Source organism: Polyodon spathula, chromosome 20 (assembly GCF_017654505.1).
Source record: "Polyodon spathula isolate WHYD16114869_AA chromosome 20, ASM1765450v1, whole genome shotgun sequence".
In the NCBI taxonomy this organism is placed as follows: Eukaryota; Metazoa; Chordata; class Actinopteri; order Acipenseriformes; family Polyodontidae; genus Polyodon; species Polyodon spathula.
Window position 1 is genome coordinate 8,637,949 of NC_054553.1, and position 20,708 is coordinate 8,658,656.

Consider the following 20,708-nt stretch of genomic DNA (forward strand, 5'->3'; position numbering starts at 1 on the left):
CACACACTGTTCAGTTATGAAGTGTCAAACCCACTCTAATACTAACAATGAAACATATATTGCTGACCTTGCAGAAAGGTTGTTGCCAGCAAAGTTATTTATTTGCAGATTTATCAAATTAGCTTGCAGGTGACAGAAAAAATGTTATGTGTTTAAAGTTTCTGGGTGACCCAACACCCTTGACAGTTGTAATGCAGGTGTTTTTCTTCAGAAATCACAGCATATAGTAAATATAAAAATGAGTACTATTCTGACATTTGCATTTTGTTATGGTATCATTACTTGTTTAAAACAAATATTGAACATTGAGTGAAATGGCCTTATTCTGAGTATTTGCAATTGCAAAAAAACCTTGCAAGAAACAACGAGTATTTAAGTCCTTCAGAAGTTTATTGTTAATTAACATTTATGCCACTCTGATTAATGTATCCTTGCTTACAAACAGGGCAAGTTATATCTATGCAAGATCTTCCAACAAGATTTGACAGTTTTGTGATTCAAACTACAGCAACAACACTGTATATAATTTTAGCAGCGTGTTTGTCCCAGCATCACGTGACAGCACACATTAGTCATTGGAACTTCCCGATTTACGGACTCATTAAGGATAACAAAGACTACCCAACGTTAGCTTTACAGCTACAGTTAAACAATTAATAAAATGTGCATATTGTTTTCATCCCTTTTCTTAATTTTGGTTCTAGTTTCAGCATAAAAATGTCTGTTGTCATCTTTCACCAAAAAACACTGCTAGGTACTGTAGCCCTGGTAAGAGGGTGAGAGGGAGGGAGGGAGAGAGAGAGAGAACACTACACACACAATCCAAAAGGTGGATTTTCACTGGTTAAATGCAGTCATCATTTGGAGCCAGGTGAATCCCATCCTGGCTCCCTCTTGTAGCATTCTGGGAAATGTAGTCTTTCTGAACCCCTCCTGGACTACATTTTCTCTCCCTCTCCCACCTGTGCCACAGTACTTAAAGAGCAATGTTAGATGGAAAGCTAGACCATCACTTCATCGGAGGTCTGGGAACATATAATACTGGGATTCATCTTTTAGGAATATGATGGAACAGTGCAATTATGTTTTGCAGCTGTAAATGAAGCTCTTCCGTATACAGTAGCGCAGGTGACAAGTCAATCTTACCCACAGTTATACAGAAATGCAGGAGCTAGATACATCATTACTTCATTCACTGCCACTGTTTGGATGACTTTCTGCAAAATTAGCCCTTAAGACAAACATAACCACGATCATGATGACACTGGAGTCTCTTAAAAGATTATTCTATGACTCACAGACACTGGAGGTTTGGAATGAAGAGGCATTGCAATACACTGTGGCAGCGTGTTTTTTTTTTTTTTTTTTTTGCTTCCTATATTAACTTGCTGTCCGTTATTAAATTTAACATCAAGGTTTACATAAAAAGCCAAAATGCTTAAAGAATATCCTTGAGTTATTGATCAGTGAAGACAGAATCAGCCATGGTGATAGAGTCAAGCAGACCGTTTCCGTAAAGCATTATCCGCCATGGTGTGAGCTCTCACCGAGCCCAATGGTGCAATTTTCTTCTGTCTGATTGAGTGCCATAATAAGGTCTGAAATGAAGCACACTCAGCAACCTCAAAAGCTAATGATAAATTTTGAGCCGATACGCAGGAACATAGTTAAGGTTAGCTAACGAGGATGAATGCTTCAATAAGCAGTAATGAGAAAAATAAATTGGCTTTAGAATGCTGCTTTACTTTGCCGACTGGGATTGATGATCAGCGGGCTAGCTGAGGTAAAAAAATAAATAAACTTCACAAAGCGCCTTTTCGTCAGATTGGTTCAAATGGGCATCTAATCCAAATGTACTGCTCTCTGAATATGAAATATAGTTAGAGTGGAGTGTATATTTCTAATAATAATAACAATAATAAAAAATTGAATACTTAAGCACTACACATTTTGAGTACTTTTTCAATGACAGGCAGATGTACTCAATTAATAAAAGGCCAGGCAAAACAAACAAGAAATTTAAATAAAATGCTGAATTGACCCTGGACCCTCTGTGGTTACATAATTATCTGAAAAACACTTAACACTCCAGAATCAGCATGAACTTGGAACCAGTATTTGGAGTACCAAATTAATTTGACTGGAACCCAAAAGTAAACTGTTTTGGATTATTGGATGAGATTCTGGCTCTGTTATTGTTAATTAAAAGATCTTATTTTATAACACTGTCCACAAACCACAGTGTAGTCAGAAAAAAAAAAGGGGAAGCAAGAGACTTTTGTAAATATAACTCATGACAAGGATGGCTAGATTCAAGTATGTGTGGTTGCTTAGTTACAAGAAATATTGGCGCATTTTCTTCAAAGACTACAGAGTGTCCATGAAGTAGATCATGGAATATGTGTCATAGAAACAGACCTGCGATATCCCCTTTAGCCTTTAGTTTTAATGCTGCCAGAAAAAAAAAAAAAAAAAAAAAAAAAAAAACTTAAATACAACTCTTGTTTTTATGTATCTGACAGATGTTCATTTTTTAAATATAATAGGAGTGAGGTTTACAGCCAATTATGTAGAGAGATTGGGTAGTTGTAATTGTAGGATTCATCTGTAGTTTGTCAGCTTGGTTAAAATATATTGCAATATCTTCCAGTTATGTGGTTCACATATTGAATACCACAACACTTAACAGGAATCAATGCAGAGGAAAACTATTGGTTTTATCTCTGAATGTCAACAATAAAAGCCCTTATGTCTCTACAGCATTGCAATGGACCCTTAAAAACCAGGGCAAATGTGCCCTGAGCAAGGCTTTGCATCTGTCGTCTGTACTGAAAAATCTCTGGGCTGGATTAACTCTTCAACGACACACTCTTTTAAAGTTACAGATGTGATGACAAGGAGTCTTAACAAGTGCAGCCCTACCCAATGCCTGATGTAATAGAAGGTGACCCTTTTGTTTTTTTACCCATTCTATCATGAAAACTTAACTACAACTATCAATGATTTAAACCCTACAGTTACTTCTGAGGGTGTGAGAGGGATTAAGGAAGAACAGCTTTGCAGTCCTCCCTATGCAACTGTTCAGATCTTTAGTCGCTGGAGTAATATTTAAATGACCAAAAATATTTCACATATAATAACCTCAGTGCTGAATTATAGATTTCTAGAATATGTGGTATTGACGCCTGCAATGGTGTTAGTTCAGCCTCTTATTGAAATCTATAGCTAGCATACCAATATTAGCCCTATTACCTCTGTTAATGGAATACGCTCTGAAGGCACACTGTTAAATCAGGCCCACATCAATACAATAGATGTTCACTTTCTGCTCATTTTCTGACGGGTACATATGGTAGGAATAGAGCCAAGTGCAAATTGTAATGACATTAATGCATTATCAAAGCAGAGCAGAAGGCTAATGCATGAACTCGCATGCTGGGAACCCAAAAGCCATGAAATAGATTTGAGCTTCCTTCTTCAAGATTCAAGCCTATCCGATTCCTCTGCATTTTCACACAGAAAATCTAAGTTGATATTTAGATTTAAAAAAAAAAAAAAAAAAAAAAAACAACAACTTAAATTATCAATTCATTTCACTTTCATCCTGAAGAAATATTGGGGGGAAAAAATGGTTACTGTAAATCATTTGCATTGCATAAATCACAGATGCTAAGCCATAGGCAATGTTTGCAACAGACATCAACTGTTGAGACTTAAACTTTAATTTTAGAAGTAGGATTAGAGGTTTGGTTTCCCAATTTTAAATGTGTTTTTGTAACAGTGATATGCTTCCAGCTGTGTGATCTTTACAGGGATTCACAACGGGGGACTGGTCAGCTGGTGGGTGTATCCTGATGGAGCGCCTCGTTTAAAAAGGTGCCCCTGACAGACCACCCTGGTCTGTACTACAGTGTCAACAAAGAGGCTTTGCAGTAAGCAAACACAGAAAAAAATAAAAAGGTTTGTTTTTAAACATCAATCACTTGAGTGTACAACTGGGATTGGGGCTTTGCTGTTTAATTCATTGAAAAAGATCAGGTTATAGTTTGGGGATTTTTAAAATCACACTTGAAAAGTATTTAGTTAGGAAGGGTGTGTCAGCAGGTCCTCCTTTGTAGCTGAAGCAGCGCACAGCCGTGTTCACCACAACCCTTTTTTTTTTTTCCCCCCGCAGTGTTTATTTTTGCTTTTTTCTGTTTTGTACACTGTTGTTGGTAGCAGCTCATGGCTTTCAGGTGAGCTGAATATATAATTCCTCCAATCACTACACATTACAATGCCAAGGCCTTTATTCCATGAAATCTTGGGACAACAGCCGTAAGAGACACTGCACCCTGGATTAGTTCAGAGTACAGGCATGTATAACAGGCAACTGCTGAAGATAATTGTTTTGCCATAAAAGGTCAGGAAACACTTAAAGTCAGAGGCAGATCACTGAATACCCTGCAATCTCAGGGACACCTTTGCCTTCCTGAAATTATAAGGAGTGCAAGAGTAAGGCATTAGTTTAGAAAATCAACATCGTACTCTGATTAGATTTTTTTTTTGATGCAACTTCCGAAAGGTTTGCCAAAATGAGCACTGCCAGAATCTGCAATGGATTCACATCATTGTTCCTTTCTATTTGGGGACTCCCGGGTGGTAACAGCTTGAGGGTATACTGCAGACCATGAATGTTCAGTTCAGGACCTGCCAGCCTAATTTTCCTCGCTTGCCACTTTAAATAGTCTGAAATAATGGCTCTCTTACTATTTGTCCCGTTACCAAGTTCCCAGTGCACAGCATCAGATTGTGCCAAGGGAAATGAATCACAAATACTTACCTGGGATTCATAAAGTGTTGGCTTTGATACGGAGAAAAATGATAAAAACTGATAGTAATCACTGCCTACCCAGCATGGGGCAATTACTATCACATACACTGCTCCTGATAAGGGTTGGGTCACTGAGTAATTTTCCAATTTACACAACTATGGGAGTAAAATTTACTTTGGGCGAGTAAAACATAACATTACCTTGATGTTACTTTCACTAAATACTACATACTTTAATGCTAACTTATGGGGTATTGTGACGAAGTGCCCGCCTCTGTGTATATTATGTGTTATGTTGCATGTGGTTTGTTAAATGCTGGTGTACAGTCATTGGTATACGGGATATAAATGGGTCTGTGTAACACAAGTGTTTAAAATGTATATTTGTATTTAGGCACGGGATTGTACATCACTTCACGTACATTTAAAGTAGTTAATATGTGAGCACGAAGTTTCATATAATTAATTCACATGCTGGGATTCAAGTGAATAATTAATTAGTAATTGAATCCCAGCACAACAGTATATATAGATGCACGTTTTACTCACTCGTGGTTGGGTGTTCGGTGAGTGGAGAACGGGATAGGAGACGGAGGTAGTAATTGTAATTATAATAAGAATAGTAAAATATCTGCTCACCATATTTTTGTTTAGTATTAGTCCATTTTGTTTGTCTCTTTGTTTTGGAGACGTGTGCTGTGTTTGTGTTTGTTTGTACAACCTTTTTGTTTTCTGTTCTGTTTATTAAATGCTGAGCGAAACATTCAGCTCCACCAAACCACACCTCTCTGTCATTCATTCCTTTTCCTGGTTCTGACACCACCCACTTCGGCCGTCTTTGTGACAGGTATGCATTAACTACAGCCTTACATTTTAACTGTAACGTTACCTTGAACTACTGTGCAAAAATTTGGTCTTACAATCAAACAAAAATGATTCTTATTTGCTTTACTGACCACAAACAATGTGTATTATTCCAATGCTGCAGATGTAATATACTTTGGGTTTGAATTTTGCGGTTTTATTTTTTGTTCAGTTCAGGGTGGGGTTTATCGGTTTATTATTATTTGGCAAAATCGGTTATTAAAAATAAACACCACTCAAACACATACATTTTTAGTTTATATAATACATTGAATGTACGTTTCACTAATACATATACAAAAGTTAACTTACTGTGTTGATGTGGGGATGTCCACATTAGGATTCTGGCAATGTAGAATGCATGTACTTTGAATCTGAGAATTGTGATAAGTAACAGATTTAATTGTACGCCCATTACCGCAAGCATATCTATCACACTGCATACACAGTTCATGTTTTTTTTTTTTTTTTCTGCCCACCCGATCGTGTGGCCATAGCGTACTGTAGTAATTCATCTCAGCATACAAGACGTTATTTACATTTTTTTTCCTACTACTAAACAGTCATCACTGTACTCCGATTAAGGTTTGACATGTATCTAGCTATAATAATAATAATAATAATAAAATAATAATAATAATAATAATAAGTGCAGTTGTACACAATAAAAACTTTAATATGCATTAGTAGAAGCATAACTGTACAGCAGTTCTATATTTACAATATTTTTGGATGATCGGTCAGTTTCAATGTCTTTGCACACTACCCGCCTTCTGAAACCCGTTTTCTTTATGTTGAAAGGCAGTAGTATGTGACTGAAATTTAAAATATATTGCCAAACCTATGTTTATCGGTTTAATGTTCATTCGGGGGTGTTTTTTCAGTAGTTATTATCAGTTAAACTCAAACCCTAAATATACTTAACAATAGGCTGCATATAATATATATATATAAAATAATGTGCCTATAACATCCAGACTCTCTCCAAACACAGAATATTGTATTATATAGATTTACCTTTCAAACTTTGGTTAACAAATAGGTAAACTGATAGGACTAAGAAAGCACTGAGAAATCATAAGGATCATTGGTGTTTCTGGCAGTTCCCAGACAGGTAAAATACACAGCTTATTATGTATTTTTTTTTTGTGCAGTGGATTACTGTGATTAAATTCAAGTGTGTGGAACTCTCAGCTGTATAATTCATTAGCTTGCCATTCCAGGTACAACTTGTTCCAGCTTTTACCACAAGTCGAATGTAAAAAAAAAAATAAAAAAATAAAAAGCTTGAATTTGATGTATTTTTTTTATGCGCATAATCAAAGGCTTGCTACAGCTACAAAGTTAAAACAATTTCGCTGGACTACAGTAAATCGCTTTTTTCTTAAAGGAGGAGGAGGTGGGTTGTGAGCAGTGAGCCGAGGATACACATAATAATTGGGGAGAAAAACCAGGGTAAAAAATTGGAGACAACTAAATTTATAAAAAATAAATAAATACAAACTGGCTTAGGGTCTGCCTGTAGCAGAGCCATATAATTTTTGTCTTATACTGATCTATCAACAACATTGTATTTTTCCTGTAAAACTAATTCAGATAATTCAATATTTCACAGCACCATTATGATTGAACATTAGACAATACAGTTCCATCCTAAATTCACCCTTCATTGATCAAAAAATGAATTAGTTTCATAAAATCACTGTTAATTTTGCTTAATAGGAGGCTGTGTGGTCCAGTGATTAAAGAAACAGGCTTGTAACCAGGAGGTACCTTTTTCAAATCCCAGCTTAGCCACTGACTGATTGTGTGACCCTGAGAAAGTCACTTAACCTCCTTGTGATCCTTCTTTCAGGTGAGATGTTGAAAGTGACTCTGCAGCTGATGCATAGTTCACACACCCTAATTTCATATCTTGTAAAGCTCTTTGTGATGGTGGTCCACTATGAAAAGTGCGACATAAAAATACGTAGTATTATTATTATTAAACTTGTCAGGCAGGATTTAGATCTGTCAGAGTTTAAAGCATTTTAAGCTTAAATATGATAAAAACAACAAAAAATACTGGGTTAAAAAAAAAAAAACACACACACACGCCACACAAATAATAGAAGTATTAGGAAAAGATTATTCAACCAATATGATTCATACAACACAAGTATGTTTTAAGTGACTCACTGCAGTGCCAACAATCTGGCTAGTCACTGTACATGAGAGATATTCACAAGATAAGATCTTGTATTGCCCAGAGCTTTGATGAAAATTATATCGCTACTTGTATTTAAAAAAAAAAAAAAAATCAGCATATTAAATGAATTGGTGCATTGATGTTCTCATAAAAGAGAATGTTCTCATCTTTTCCAAATTAAAATGATGCAGCCTATTTCTCATGCATCATTTGAGGGCTAGGTCACTTGAAGGTCTAGCCTAAGGGAAGCCTGTGTCATCGCTACTAATAGAGCCCACTGGTGTCTGCTAGGCTTTGCATTAGCCAGCTTGTCATAAAGACAAGTTAGCATTTTTGTCATTCCGCATGTAATCATCATATGAGAGGTGACATTTAGTAGTCATGGTCTGGGGTTTTGCTGAGTTGACGAAGTGGACCCACAAAGAAAACGAAGCATAGCAAGCTCATTTTGAGAACACATACTGCACTCGGATGTTGGATGCAACATGTCAATTTTGAGACGAGTCAAGACAGAGTTTGTTGTTCATTCTGAAAAAAAAAAAGTGTAATCTGTCTTATATGAACAGTAAATAGATAATGATCCATACAGTAGGACTAATGAATATTAAACCTCAGATAGGGGAGCAATGAAGCTGCAGTATTACTCTGAGGATTTCTCAAATTGCTTTTGTCTTGTCAAACATTTTAGATGTCCGCCAGGGACCAACCCAAGTGATGACTTTTGAAAATCTACAATCATCAAGCAATTATGATTTCCTGAGGAGTTCTACTCCATGGAGATCACTCTTAATTATAATACCAGGGATTGCATTTAATGCAGCATGTTCTTAAGCAGGACTTGGTTACCCTGTAATAAGAAGATGTGACTCAACCTTGTCGTGAGATGTATGTGGTAGAGCTAGGTTCTGGAAATTGTAGGAACATATTTAATTTGCTTAGAAGAGCTGCCAGGTTGTATTTTTCTTTATATGCTTTTGTCATGACAACAGGGATCATTTTGGAACTAGACTATCTCAGTGTAAACAGTGTCAAAATCAGACAGCAGCAAAGCTCTTACTACAGCTCCACTGGTTTAAATGACAGATAAGATGGACAGACAGGAACTACAAAAAAACAAAAAACAAAAATGCTGTTTGAAATGTATATTGTCATTGTCAAAATACTTACTTTAGGTTTTACAGTAAGTGAACACACACTAAATGCAAAATTCAGCAGTGACCATTTCTTACAATCCTTATATCTGATGCATGATGCTTGTCAGGGTGTCAGCATACTCACTAAATGTAAAAATATGCCTTCTTTAAATAAATATAGTAAAACATGGAAATCGTGGAGTGTTTACTTTATTTTGCTTGTTTTTTTTAGTCAGATACTGACGGATGACAGGCAGGGTATTAGTACCATACTATAGTGCACAACCAAACGTTTGGTATTGTAACAGCAAGCAGTCTGGTTTGTATTGTTGAACTGCTTAATAATTGACTGAAGCTTCTGTTTTATACACATATTACATAGTTCTCAGGATTTTTCAGAGGACCCAGAGTTTCTCAGGTTTCATTTCTGTTTTGTTGATCAGAACATTAAGCATTAAAAAAAAAAAAAAAAAAAAAAACCATACTGTACTATACTTCCGTACCTAACAATTATGTTAGTTTTTGCAGTAAAATAAAACCAAGATGGAAGACATGAGGTGCATCTTCCTGGATTCTGAGGCATGGTGGCATTTTGCCACAAACACTGCTCTTTTTATTTGGCAGGGAATGTGTTCTGCATTCAAATGTAGAAGCTTGAATTAACACGATGGGGAATTAGCAGTCCCTGCATTGCTGAATTTACTACAAAAGGAAATTCTGAACAGAGTTTTATGTTTTATATTTGTAACTATACAGTATAAAAGTACAGAAGTATGAATCTATCAACCAAAGATGTTTATTTGTTAAACGTGCCAACTTATTAGCATAATTGCTTAATTGCAAAAGTACAGAGTAGATTTTGGTACAAACAGAGGATGGTGTGAACTTCAGTATCTTGATTTAACCTTGATTTTGGCCATCCAAAATTGCACAAAGAGTGCTTTCCAGCAATAGTTTACTTTTTACTATAGCATTAAAAACAAACGTTATCGGTACTTTTATGTCATTGATCTAGGAGCCATTTCGGATCAAATATGTGGTGACCTCACATAAACACGTTTGACCTAAAGACTTGAAACCTGGGGAAATCTTTTCTCTCTATGGTATCAACATCTCTGCCAAACTAAATTGGAAAAGGTCAGGTCAGAAACCTTCTTGAAGTGACTGATTTGACATGCACATTTAAAGGATATGAGTTTGTCACTGGAGGGTTATAGGAGAAAAAGTGTTCAGTCAAATAATCTAATAGTTTGTATATAGACTGCATGTCCTCAATGTATTCCTCAAATGTAGTCAATATTCTGACTATTAGCATGTGGCCTTGACTCATATTTGAAATTCCCATAAAACAAAGTCACATATTGAAAGGTCAGAAAGTAAAAATCACAAAGGACATGAAGTTACACGACGCAATTCTAAAGGGAGAATTAATGCAGTTTGCATAAATGAACTAGCAAGCTACATATTCAAGAGGCTTTGTGCATCACTATGTAAATGCTCTAGGTCAAACTCATAAAACATGTTTAGCTCTTAAATCAGTTGGTTATTTTGTCGCTTATTCATAAAGCATGTACTTAAGTCTGTTCTAAATTTTAGATGTGGCTAACTAAACCAATATAGAATGTGTTAAAGAAGGGTAAGGCTTGTTTCAGTTTTGTTTTAAGCTCTTTATTTATACATAACTAAGACAAACACTCAGTCATTATTTATTTTTTTACTTTTCTACTAATGTAAATAAATAAAAATCTACTAGTAAAAAAATTACTTTATTATTATTTAATAGTATATTTACCATTAGTCAGTGGTAATATGTGCAAACACCTCCACCTCAAAACCCTTGGAAGTCCCTGGGATCACCTCACTGCATTTGCTGCTTATTACCTGCTTCAGTTTAGAGCTGGAAAGTTTTATTGAAGCAAAAATGTGTTTCCATTTTTTTTTTTTTAATTACTAGATTTTGTACATGTTGAGTTTCCATGTACAATATAGCACCTATTTTATAGTTATATTTGATTTTGTGAAGTTTTCAAGCCTTTTTTATTTATTAACTTATTTGTTACTTTGCTGCTGACGAATGAAGGGACTAAAATGTCCGAAACATTGCCTGAAACGTAAAATGTTCTGATTGGAACTGGACAGCTTTTTTCATTTCCATTCAACATTACTTTCACTCTTGCGTTTCTGCAGTGACTGGGCTCTTTTGGTGAATTTGCAAGTATGTCGTTGTAACCGCTTACACTTGACTGCAAGCCTAACCACTTGCATCTGCAAGAACATAGATAAAGAGTGTGCATCTTACATTTAGACACGTTCGGCTAAAAGGGTTTTAAAATGTGTTTGTGGAAAACCCTTTAGCCAGAAGCACTTAGCTCCAATTTGCTCTTAGCCACGTCTCCAGTTAAACATCTGGAAACACCCTTTGTGAATATGGCCCTCTGTTTGAAATAAAATGCCTCATTTTATTTTGGTATTTCCTTGCCACCGATTATGAATACAGTATAATCCTTTCACACACTTTTTTTTTTAAACACAAGAAACAATGATTATTCTGGGAACAGGAAGCATTTGTGTTTACAGCATAGAATGTATATACCATACACAGTAATTTACCTGCTTTACTTCCATACATACTGGGCAAGTGTCACAGTGCCACTAGACAATTGTTGTAGAACACTAATATATGTCTAATCGAATCTCCAAACATCCATTATTCCAACTGTGAAAATCAGACCCCATCCCTAATTTTGTCATAAAATGTCCAGTTTGTCCAAATACAGTATCCCATGAAAACACCCCATGGCTTCTTAAAGACTACTATTAAAACAGGCCTGCAAAATAAAGTCATAAAATCAAGAGAAACATATTGGATATCTCAAAACCCCTGTCAGCCTAAATCAGTATTAAAATCCCTAATGAAACAAACACATTGCTACCAGCTGTTAGCAACAGGGACCCTTCTTATTCCCTCACAGATCCATCATGTCCAAACTGTACCCAGCAGAGCATGTTTCAATTCTGTCATCTCCAAGGCTATAACCATTGTGACAACCATGGGCTGTTATTTGAAAATATTCAATGGATTTAACTTGAATGCATCACAGCAAATAAAAAGAACTGGCTTGGCCTTCCAGGGGGTTTCAAAGATTAAACTGTTTCACCTCACAATCTAAAGATCTAGTTTGTTGGCTAGTGCAGAAATGATCCTTTTTTTTAACAACTTCCCAGTATTTAAACAAACAAACAAAAAAAAGCACTCTTTTTACAGAAGTGGCAGAAGGCACAGGTGTCGTTTTCCATCCATCACCAGTCCAAAGCACCTTTGAGCATTGTTCCATAGTCCAATTTCTGTGTTCTTGTGCATATTTTATCCCTTTTGTCTTGTTCCCCTTTCTTAACATTGGTATTCTTACTGCAACACATCCTTTAAGTCCTGATTTCAAGGGTGACCTTCATACTGTTGATTTGATGGACAACACCACCTGTGCCTTCTGCCAGTTCTGTTGTCAATTCAATGCTTGTCTTCTTTCTATTTTTTAACAGTACTGTCTTCAAGTATTGCTCATTCTTGTTAGACAGCTTTTTGCGTCTTCCAGTCCTGGGTTTGTCAATTACAGTTTCTCTGTACTTGCTGATTATGCTTCAGATACAACACGTTGAAAAATATAGTGATGCGATCTATTTCACTTAATGTTTTTTTTACCTTCTTTAAGCCAAAGTCAAGGTTGTTATAATAGTAGAAAACAGTAGGGAGGCGTTGAGTAAACTGTTGATGCTCATAATGCAACAGAGTAGAAAAATGCAACATGTCTAAGACTTTTGCACAGCAGTGTATATGTTTTATTTATTTATGTATTTATTTATTTAAGTCCCCCACCATTTGCAGGCTCCTACACACACTGCAATATAACACTTACTTGAGTGGTCATTACCTAGATTAGATGTCAAAAATACTTCAGAAAACTTCTGCTCCATAATAGCAGAAAGCTGTGTGGTGAATCTATCTAACAGTATAATAGAGGTAAAAGTAACCTGCATCCAGGAACTGTTCAGGCTTGTTGTTGACAAAGAAGTTGATGTTCACGTCTATGGGTCCCTTGTGCAATAAACACACATCTCATCATGAAGTCTGACCAAAATCCCGTAGGAAGTGCTCCCTATAAACAGAGGATATGACACAAACAAGCTGTACTGCTTGTGAGGATAGTTCCCAGCGAGGGTACTCATTTGAGCTCAAGTCAAAAAATAGCAAGAAACCCTTTTGGTAAAGGCCAATGGATGCCAAATTGGAGCATATGCGAGAGAGCATGGGTTTCAAATGTTTTTTTTTTTAACTGTTTCCTATCATCTGCATCAATGCCAGCATGTTTAACAAAGACATGAGAAAGGCTTTGGCTTTGTGCTGTGTAAGTGCTCAGGGTTTTAAAGCATCTAAAAGTCAAATAGAACACAATGTCTCACAACAATCAGTAGCACTTCATTTCCAGAGATAACCAGCCTGTTGTTGTTAGGAATGTAACATTTTTGAATAGCATTACTCAGAGCACAGAAATCTACAAAAATGAGGGGTGGGTTAAATAAATGAATAGTACATGTCTTGGCTGCATTGTACAACATTATTTTATTCCTTCCAACAATTTTGGGAAGGAGAAATAAAAAAAATAAAATAAAAAAAATTAAAAAAACAGGACTTGACCTGTGGAGTGTCTTGATCAGAATAGTTTATTAAAAGCAGAGGTTCACTTTTTTTGTAACTTTGTCATTCAGTCGTGTATACATGGCAATACTGGACTGATTCAGTCATTATACCGTACATTGATCCATATTTGCTTGGTTTATTCTCAATCTGTATTAAAGTTCTGGAACTTTATATGCCCCTTTACAGGCTTTACATTGCGGCCTGTCTTACAAATGAGGTCACATTCTGAATATAGTTGGATAAAAATGGAAGTCTCTTAAAAGAAATAAAAAGTTTGAGAGTCAGTTACCAATAATTGCCATTTATACAACCAAAAAAATTACCATTAATATTTTACAGTTTCTGAGAAAGCGAATGGACTATATTATATATATATATATATATATATATATATATATATATATATATATATATATATATATATATATATAATATATTAATTCCTAAACAATTTTTAAACACTTCATCCATTTTGTAATTACAGGGAAATTGACATACTGATTTGCATTTTACATTAATGCAGCTAATTGCTGGCTATATTTCATTTTGGAAACTAGCAAATTGCCAAGCCCATTGTGTTAGTCATTAGTATGTCTGATGCATCTTAAGGTAACTGAGCATAATTTTTCAAGGACAAAAATTATGCACTGTTTCAGATCATAATGTTTTACATAGAACTAGCAAAATCTAAATTATATCTCTAGCCAAAAAGAAATCTCAAGCCATGTTTCTTTCCCCATCCATGCAGGAAACCACAGATTGGTTCACAGTACAACTGCCTTGTTATTACACTTGCTTCCTGTCCACTCACAGTATGCTTCAAACACAACCCTAATGGCATTTATAAGGTTTAGTAATTACTGCTCGAATCATAGATGGCAGCTCCTTCCAGATCAAATGATGGATTACCATGTACAGAAATAATCTGCCAGGCAATACATTACTGTATGATGTAGGCCAACAGTGTCACCTCCGGTCATATTAAAAATAAAACTACTTCATCCGGGCAAAACCTGGATAAACACAGAGTACAAGGTTGTCCTGGAAGAAAACTTGCTTCCTTCTGCTCTGACAATGTTCCCCAACTTTGAGGACTGGTTTTTCCAGCAGGACAATGCTCCATGCCACACAGCCAGGTCAATCAAGGTGTGGATGGAGGACCACCAGATCAAGACCCTGTCATGGCCAGCCCAATCTCCAGACCTGAACCCAACTGAAAACCTCTGGAATGTGATCAAGAGGAAGATGGATAGTCACAAGCCATCAAACAAAGCCGAGCTGCTTGAATTTTTGCGCCAGGAGTGGCATAAAGTCACCCAACATCAATGTGAAAGACTGGTGGAGAGCATGCCAAGACGCAAGAAAGCCGTGCTTGAAAATCAGGGTTATTCCACCAAATATAGATTTCTGAACTCTTCTTAAGTTAAAACATTAGTATTGTGTTGTTTAAAAATGAATCTGAACTTATTTTCTTTGCATTATTCAAGGTCTGACAACACTGCATCTTTTTTGTTATTTTGACCAGTTGTCATTTTCTGCAAATAAATGCTCTAAATGACAATATTTTTATTTGGAATTTGGGAGAAATGTTGCCAGTAGTTTATAGAATAAAACAAAAATGTTCATTTTACCCAAACACATAACTAGAAATAGTAAAACTAGAGAAACTGATAATTTTGCAATGGTCTCTTAATTTTTTATATATATATATATATATATATATATATATATATTATATATTATATATATATTATTATATTATTATTATTATTATTATTATTATTAGTATATTATTTTTTCGGACCAGGTTCGTTACAACCAAAGGTTCATAATAACGAAGGGCGTTACTGCGAGGGTGTACTGTAATTGAGAGCTTAGTTGGAATGAAAACCAGCAGGCACAGTGGGTGCCTAGGAACTAGACACCTAGCCTAGCAATTTAAAGAGTGATAGGCTCAGGAAAAAAAAGTCAGGGCAAGGCCGAAAAGTCAGACAATTCATTATGAAAAATACAAATACATTCAGGGTGGTACTTCAGGAATAAGCAACGCAGTGCTCTCCTTACTCACATCGTTCAACAAGTTCTGTTTCCATAGCTTGGATTATTCAGGTATCAGTAGTTGACTGAAAAGCTCAGTACAAAAAAGGGATAAATGGGTTCTAAGTTTATCAGCAAATGTCTCCAACAAATTTTGGGGATGTTATTCCCAAATCTTACTATAAATAATATAATTTGTTTACTTCCACCCTGTTGCAATCTAATGCAACTTAAATACATATTATAATTTATATACACACATACATACATACATACATACATACATACATACATACACACACACACTTACCCTTTATCCTACATGATCTTTTAAAAGTTTCAGTATTCTCACCATGCTTTCTGGAAATCATGCACTGGGACACAGTTGCCATGTAAAACAGTATCTGTATCAAATCCTCATGGGGCATTTGCAAGCTGTCAGCTGTTTGTAAATGATTAATAAAGCCACACCAGCGAGGTACTGCAAGCTGTGTAGCGCTTACCTATTTTCTGCCCCCATTAAACAATTAGGTTGATTCTAAGCAGGTCCTGTCATTTGCTGATCAGTAAGATCTCTTTCTTTTGCAGAAAACAGTTGCTTTTTCTCTCCCCCGCCTACCCCCCATATGGATTTTCAAATTGATCGTTTTGAAGCAGTTTATCCTGGTAAACAAATGTTGCCCCTAATTTTGCAATACAGTCAAGCCCATTTAAGATCAAGTCTTATTTGGCATATAGCACTTGGTCTAAACTGGAAATTTACCTAAGGTGGGAAACACCAGTACGGTGATTCAAATGAGGACAAGGTTCTGATGTTTAGGGTAAGTATGAGACAATGAAAGAAGATTAGAATCAGTTTACTGAAATTGACATTCGGATTTAGTCTGCAGAAGTAATGTTAATATTAAAAAAAAAAAAGTATTTTTTTTATATATAATCATAATAGATTCTAAATGTTCGTAAATGTGATCATTACCATTATAATCTTAAGTGATAAAGCAAGTTTCAATTAGTTCAATACATAAGGTGAATAGAGGAAGCTACTTATTAATTTCCTGAAAAGAACACACACACCAGGAACATTCAGTGGACATCTAGCTAATGTTTGTTACAATTAATTTATAAATTACAGATTAATGGCAAGCTCTACACTATTGTAGAGATGGTGAATTTGAATACACTTGCACAGCCTTGTGCTTTTTTTAACACGTTTTATATTTTTTTATTCAGTTTAGCAGATTTTATAAAACTAGTCAGGAACATTTGGAACTTTTAGGTTCTTTTAATAATTAGACAGTTTTGTTTTCCATTCACTTTTTTTTTTTTTTTTTTTTTTTTTTTTTATGTGACCAGTGGAATAAAATGTTTCATCAACTACCAGGATATGTTGTCAATAGTTACTATTAATGAACAGTTATAAATATAATAACACAAGGGATGGAATAAGACTCCTATTGCATAGCAGTTTCACCAATTCCTATTGTAAGTGACTCTGCATACAATGCACATTTCACAGCCTACCTCTGTAAAACACTTTGTGATGGTGGTCCACTATGAAAGGCACTATATAAAAATGAAGAGAGGATAATTGAATGACCTAGGTTTGTCCACCCTCCCGAACCTAAGTTATAAACTTCATTTTTAATACAAGCTTGATTAGCCAGTGTATAGGCAACAATCCCAGGCATGTCTTAATAAATTAATAGTAAAACCGGTAACAGATGAAACTGCTAAGCAATGGGTGTCTTATTTCCATCCATGAACATGCAACAATAACTGAATAATAACTAATAACTGAAGCTATCAGCTTTTAACATTTGTTTTCTCTGTTTGTGTGTTTGCATTTGTCTTGTGGTTTTTAAATGTTACACATAGTAACTATTTAAAACATGGGTATCTATGCGTTTACTAAATATGAGGAGGAGTTTTGTCAGGATGCGTTGTAATAACTCCTGTAGCTATTAGCCACGTCTATAAGCAGCTATTTCTAATTCCTGCAAGAAAGTTCCTCAACTTTGTTTCTTTGAAAGCACGTGTTTCTTATTTATTTGAGTTAATTTCAGGTTGACAAGTTGTGCTCATTAAAAACTTCTGCTCGCATTCACATGGACGCAATTGTAATGGCCAGCACAAACGCAAAACAAACAACATCCTGGCGCACAAATCTGTTTTGCAATAATAAATCACAGCACGAGCTGTCAAGCCCAGTGATGCTCTATTTATTTATAATTTATTTATTTATTTATTGCTGAAGTTTCCGGCAGCAACCATGCCCACACAAGGAGGTTAACTGTCAGTTTAAGAGATGTGCATATTGTCATGGGGATTTTGTTGCAGAAGTCATTGACAACAAATCAAGCCGAGAAACGAAACAAACAAAAACTAAGACAAATAAAGGCACTTATTTACCTTTTCATTGGTTCACAGAAGCATAACAACAATTAAAACATGTTAGTCACAATAAAAGGACACCCACTCCGGCCGGAACAAAACGGAATAGCTGCACTTACCTGTTCTTTGTCTCGGTAGTATTCCTCCAAACTCGACCCAGTATCACGAAGCATGCACCGGTAGCCTAATTATTAGTCCAAGTTTGCTGAAACACCTTCCCGAACACTATTCTCAACAAGATGAGTCAGAATCCCACCTAGAACTATATAGCAGCTCTGTCACAAACATGTAACTTCTCTAAACAAACTATGATGATCCCGTTCTTTGTTTTTCGTTGCAATTTGCAGTACTCTGGTAAGCTGTCCGTACCCTACCTCGCAAACAGCGCACGCGATCCCTCGGTGCCCTGACTCCCAGAGCACACGCCCCCTGGGGGCACGTGACTAAACCACCGGAATGCCTCTCAGCTCCCCAGCAGCTGTGATCAATTAAACCGCAGCTTCACTTGAGCTGGTTTGTGGGATGCGACAGACGTCCTCGCTTGTCTTTTTTTTTCCTTCGTTGATTGCCTTTTCCCAGCTCGCTGACTGCTCCACAGAAAGTGGCTTTATGTACATGTTACAGCTTATCAGATGTCAGCCTAATGTTCTTTTAAAGTCACACGATTTTTTTTTTTTTTAAATTTGATTTTGAAACTGGGACAGGCTGTACTAAAACATTAAAAAGTCACCTCTTTTTAGAATCTTAAGAAGCTCAAGTAGTTTCAATGGTCCTAAACTTAGGACCTTGGTAACAATGTTCAATTACATAGTTACCTTTGTCATTTGCATTGTAGTCACTATAATTACCACACTATACATGTTTTAAAGCTGTGGTATCCCCAATTCTTCCATGCTTTACCATTCTTGTACTTATATTCCACAGAACCGATACCTTCTTGTAACTGTGCACTAAAGAAGACAAGTCCCAGCTACCACCTGCAGAAAGTTGTGAATATCGACATCAAGGACCACCCTAGTTCAAGGAAGCAGTAGAATTCACATGTTGAAAACCGTGGTAAACTACTGTAAACCACGGTTAATGCAAAGTACAGTGTAAGCCTGGGAAAATCACAGTAAAACAGTAAAATAGCCATGCATTCATATAGGTATGAGGTTACAAACTAATAATAAAATCGTATGGAATAAAACACCTTCATTAAACATCTAGTTTTAAAAGCATGCTCTGAAATGCTATAAAGGTACTGTATACTAACTGAAACAGCCCTTTTCTTATTCAGAGCCACTTAAATATTAAATAAAACAGGGACAATTATGTTAACGTTAAGATGAATGAGAAATGTTGAATTTACTTAATAAAAAATATACCTTTTTAATTCACTGCTCAGTGTATCACTTTGTTCCAGAGATTTCATTTAATCTTTATCAGTTCAATTGCTACTGATGTCTTTTATGTATTCTATCATGTTGTTGTTATCAAGATCACTTCCTTTCCCTACCCAGGAAGGCAAAAGGTTTTTAAATTAATCTCTTTCTCTAACAAGTAGATAAGTAAGCTCTACGACATAGTCATCTTAATAAAACTACAGTGTCACATGAAAGTTGGGATTCCATTTTCTAAATGAATGTGGTTGGAAACAAGAAAAATTATTATTATTATTATTATTATATTATTATTATTATTATTATTATTATTATTATTATTATTTTAACTGGTTATTATTATTTTAACTGGATACATTTTTCACAGCATATCTGGAACATTTAAGAAGGAATTTACAATAGCTTTACAGAAAATGCAATGCATTTTATGTATAAACCAAAAATATTAATAGAAAAAAAAATCCACAATAATTTCATTCATCCTGACATTATTTCCAGACGGGAAAATCAGTGGGACTGTGCATTCTAATGGTGGTCGTTTATTAATCATTTTTGAAACAGAGTTAATTTGATGGTGAAAATAGAATGCCACTTATTTTCAGTCAGTGCTTGATAATGATATGAGGCTTGTGATATGATGTGAGAATTCTATACCAGCCTTTTCTATAAGGGAGTCCATCTTTAAAATAAGTACATGTTCACGATAAATCCATGTTAGGTTACTTCATATTTACAGTAATTATTTGAACAAGTAACCAACAAGTTACAAAAGACCCAAATACTATACAAATGCCATTTTATGTTTCATTTTTTTCTGTCAAAAATCCTTTACTAATTGTAACAGGTTACACCCTACCCCTGTGTTTATTTGTTTTTGTATTAGTTATTGTTTAAATGTATTTGTGTTATTAGTTTGGTTATTTAAAGTAATTGTATATTAATATTATTATTATTATAATGAATGTGGGTTTTGGGTTGGCAGGGAAGCACACAATTATCTTCCTTGCCAACAATAACACGTGCAGAATAGGTCTGTCTTCAAATTGGTTAATTGTTTGCCAATTTGAGGACAGCCACATGTACAAAAAGTATAGCAGCTTAGCTCAGAGAAAGAGGAATGTATTTATTGGACTTCTAAAAACAGCATGGTACTTAATCAGTTTTGTATGCGCTTGTTTGTTTGCCCCTCTTGCCATTTTGTTTA

The 20,708-nt window shown here is 35.4% G+C and overlaps 1 protein-coding gene across 1 annotated transcript in view; it reads right to left on the minus strand.

Moving 5' to 3' along the window:
- The window catches only part of mid2 (midline 2), a 129,328-nt gene extending 110,775 nt beyond the window's left edge, over positions 1 to 18,553 (minus strand). The window contains exon 1 of the mRNA XM_041220364.1: positions 18,242 to 18,553. The gene's annotated coding sequence lies outside the window, so the exon portion shown is untranslated. The remainder of the gene's footprint in view (positions 1 to 18,241) is intronic.
- Positions 18,554 to 20,708: the final 2,155 nt, after the last annotated feature.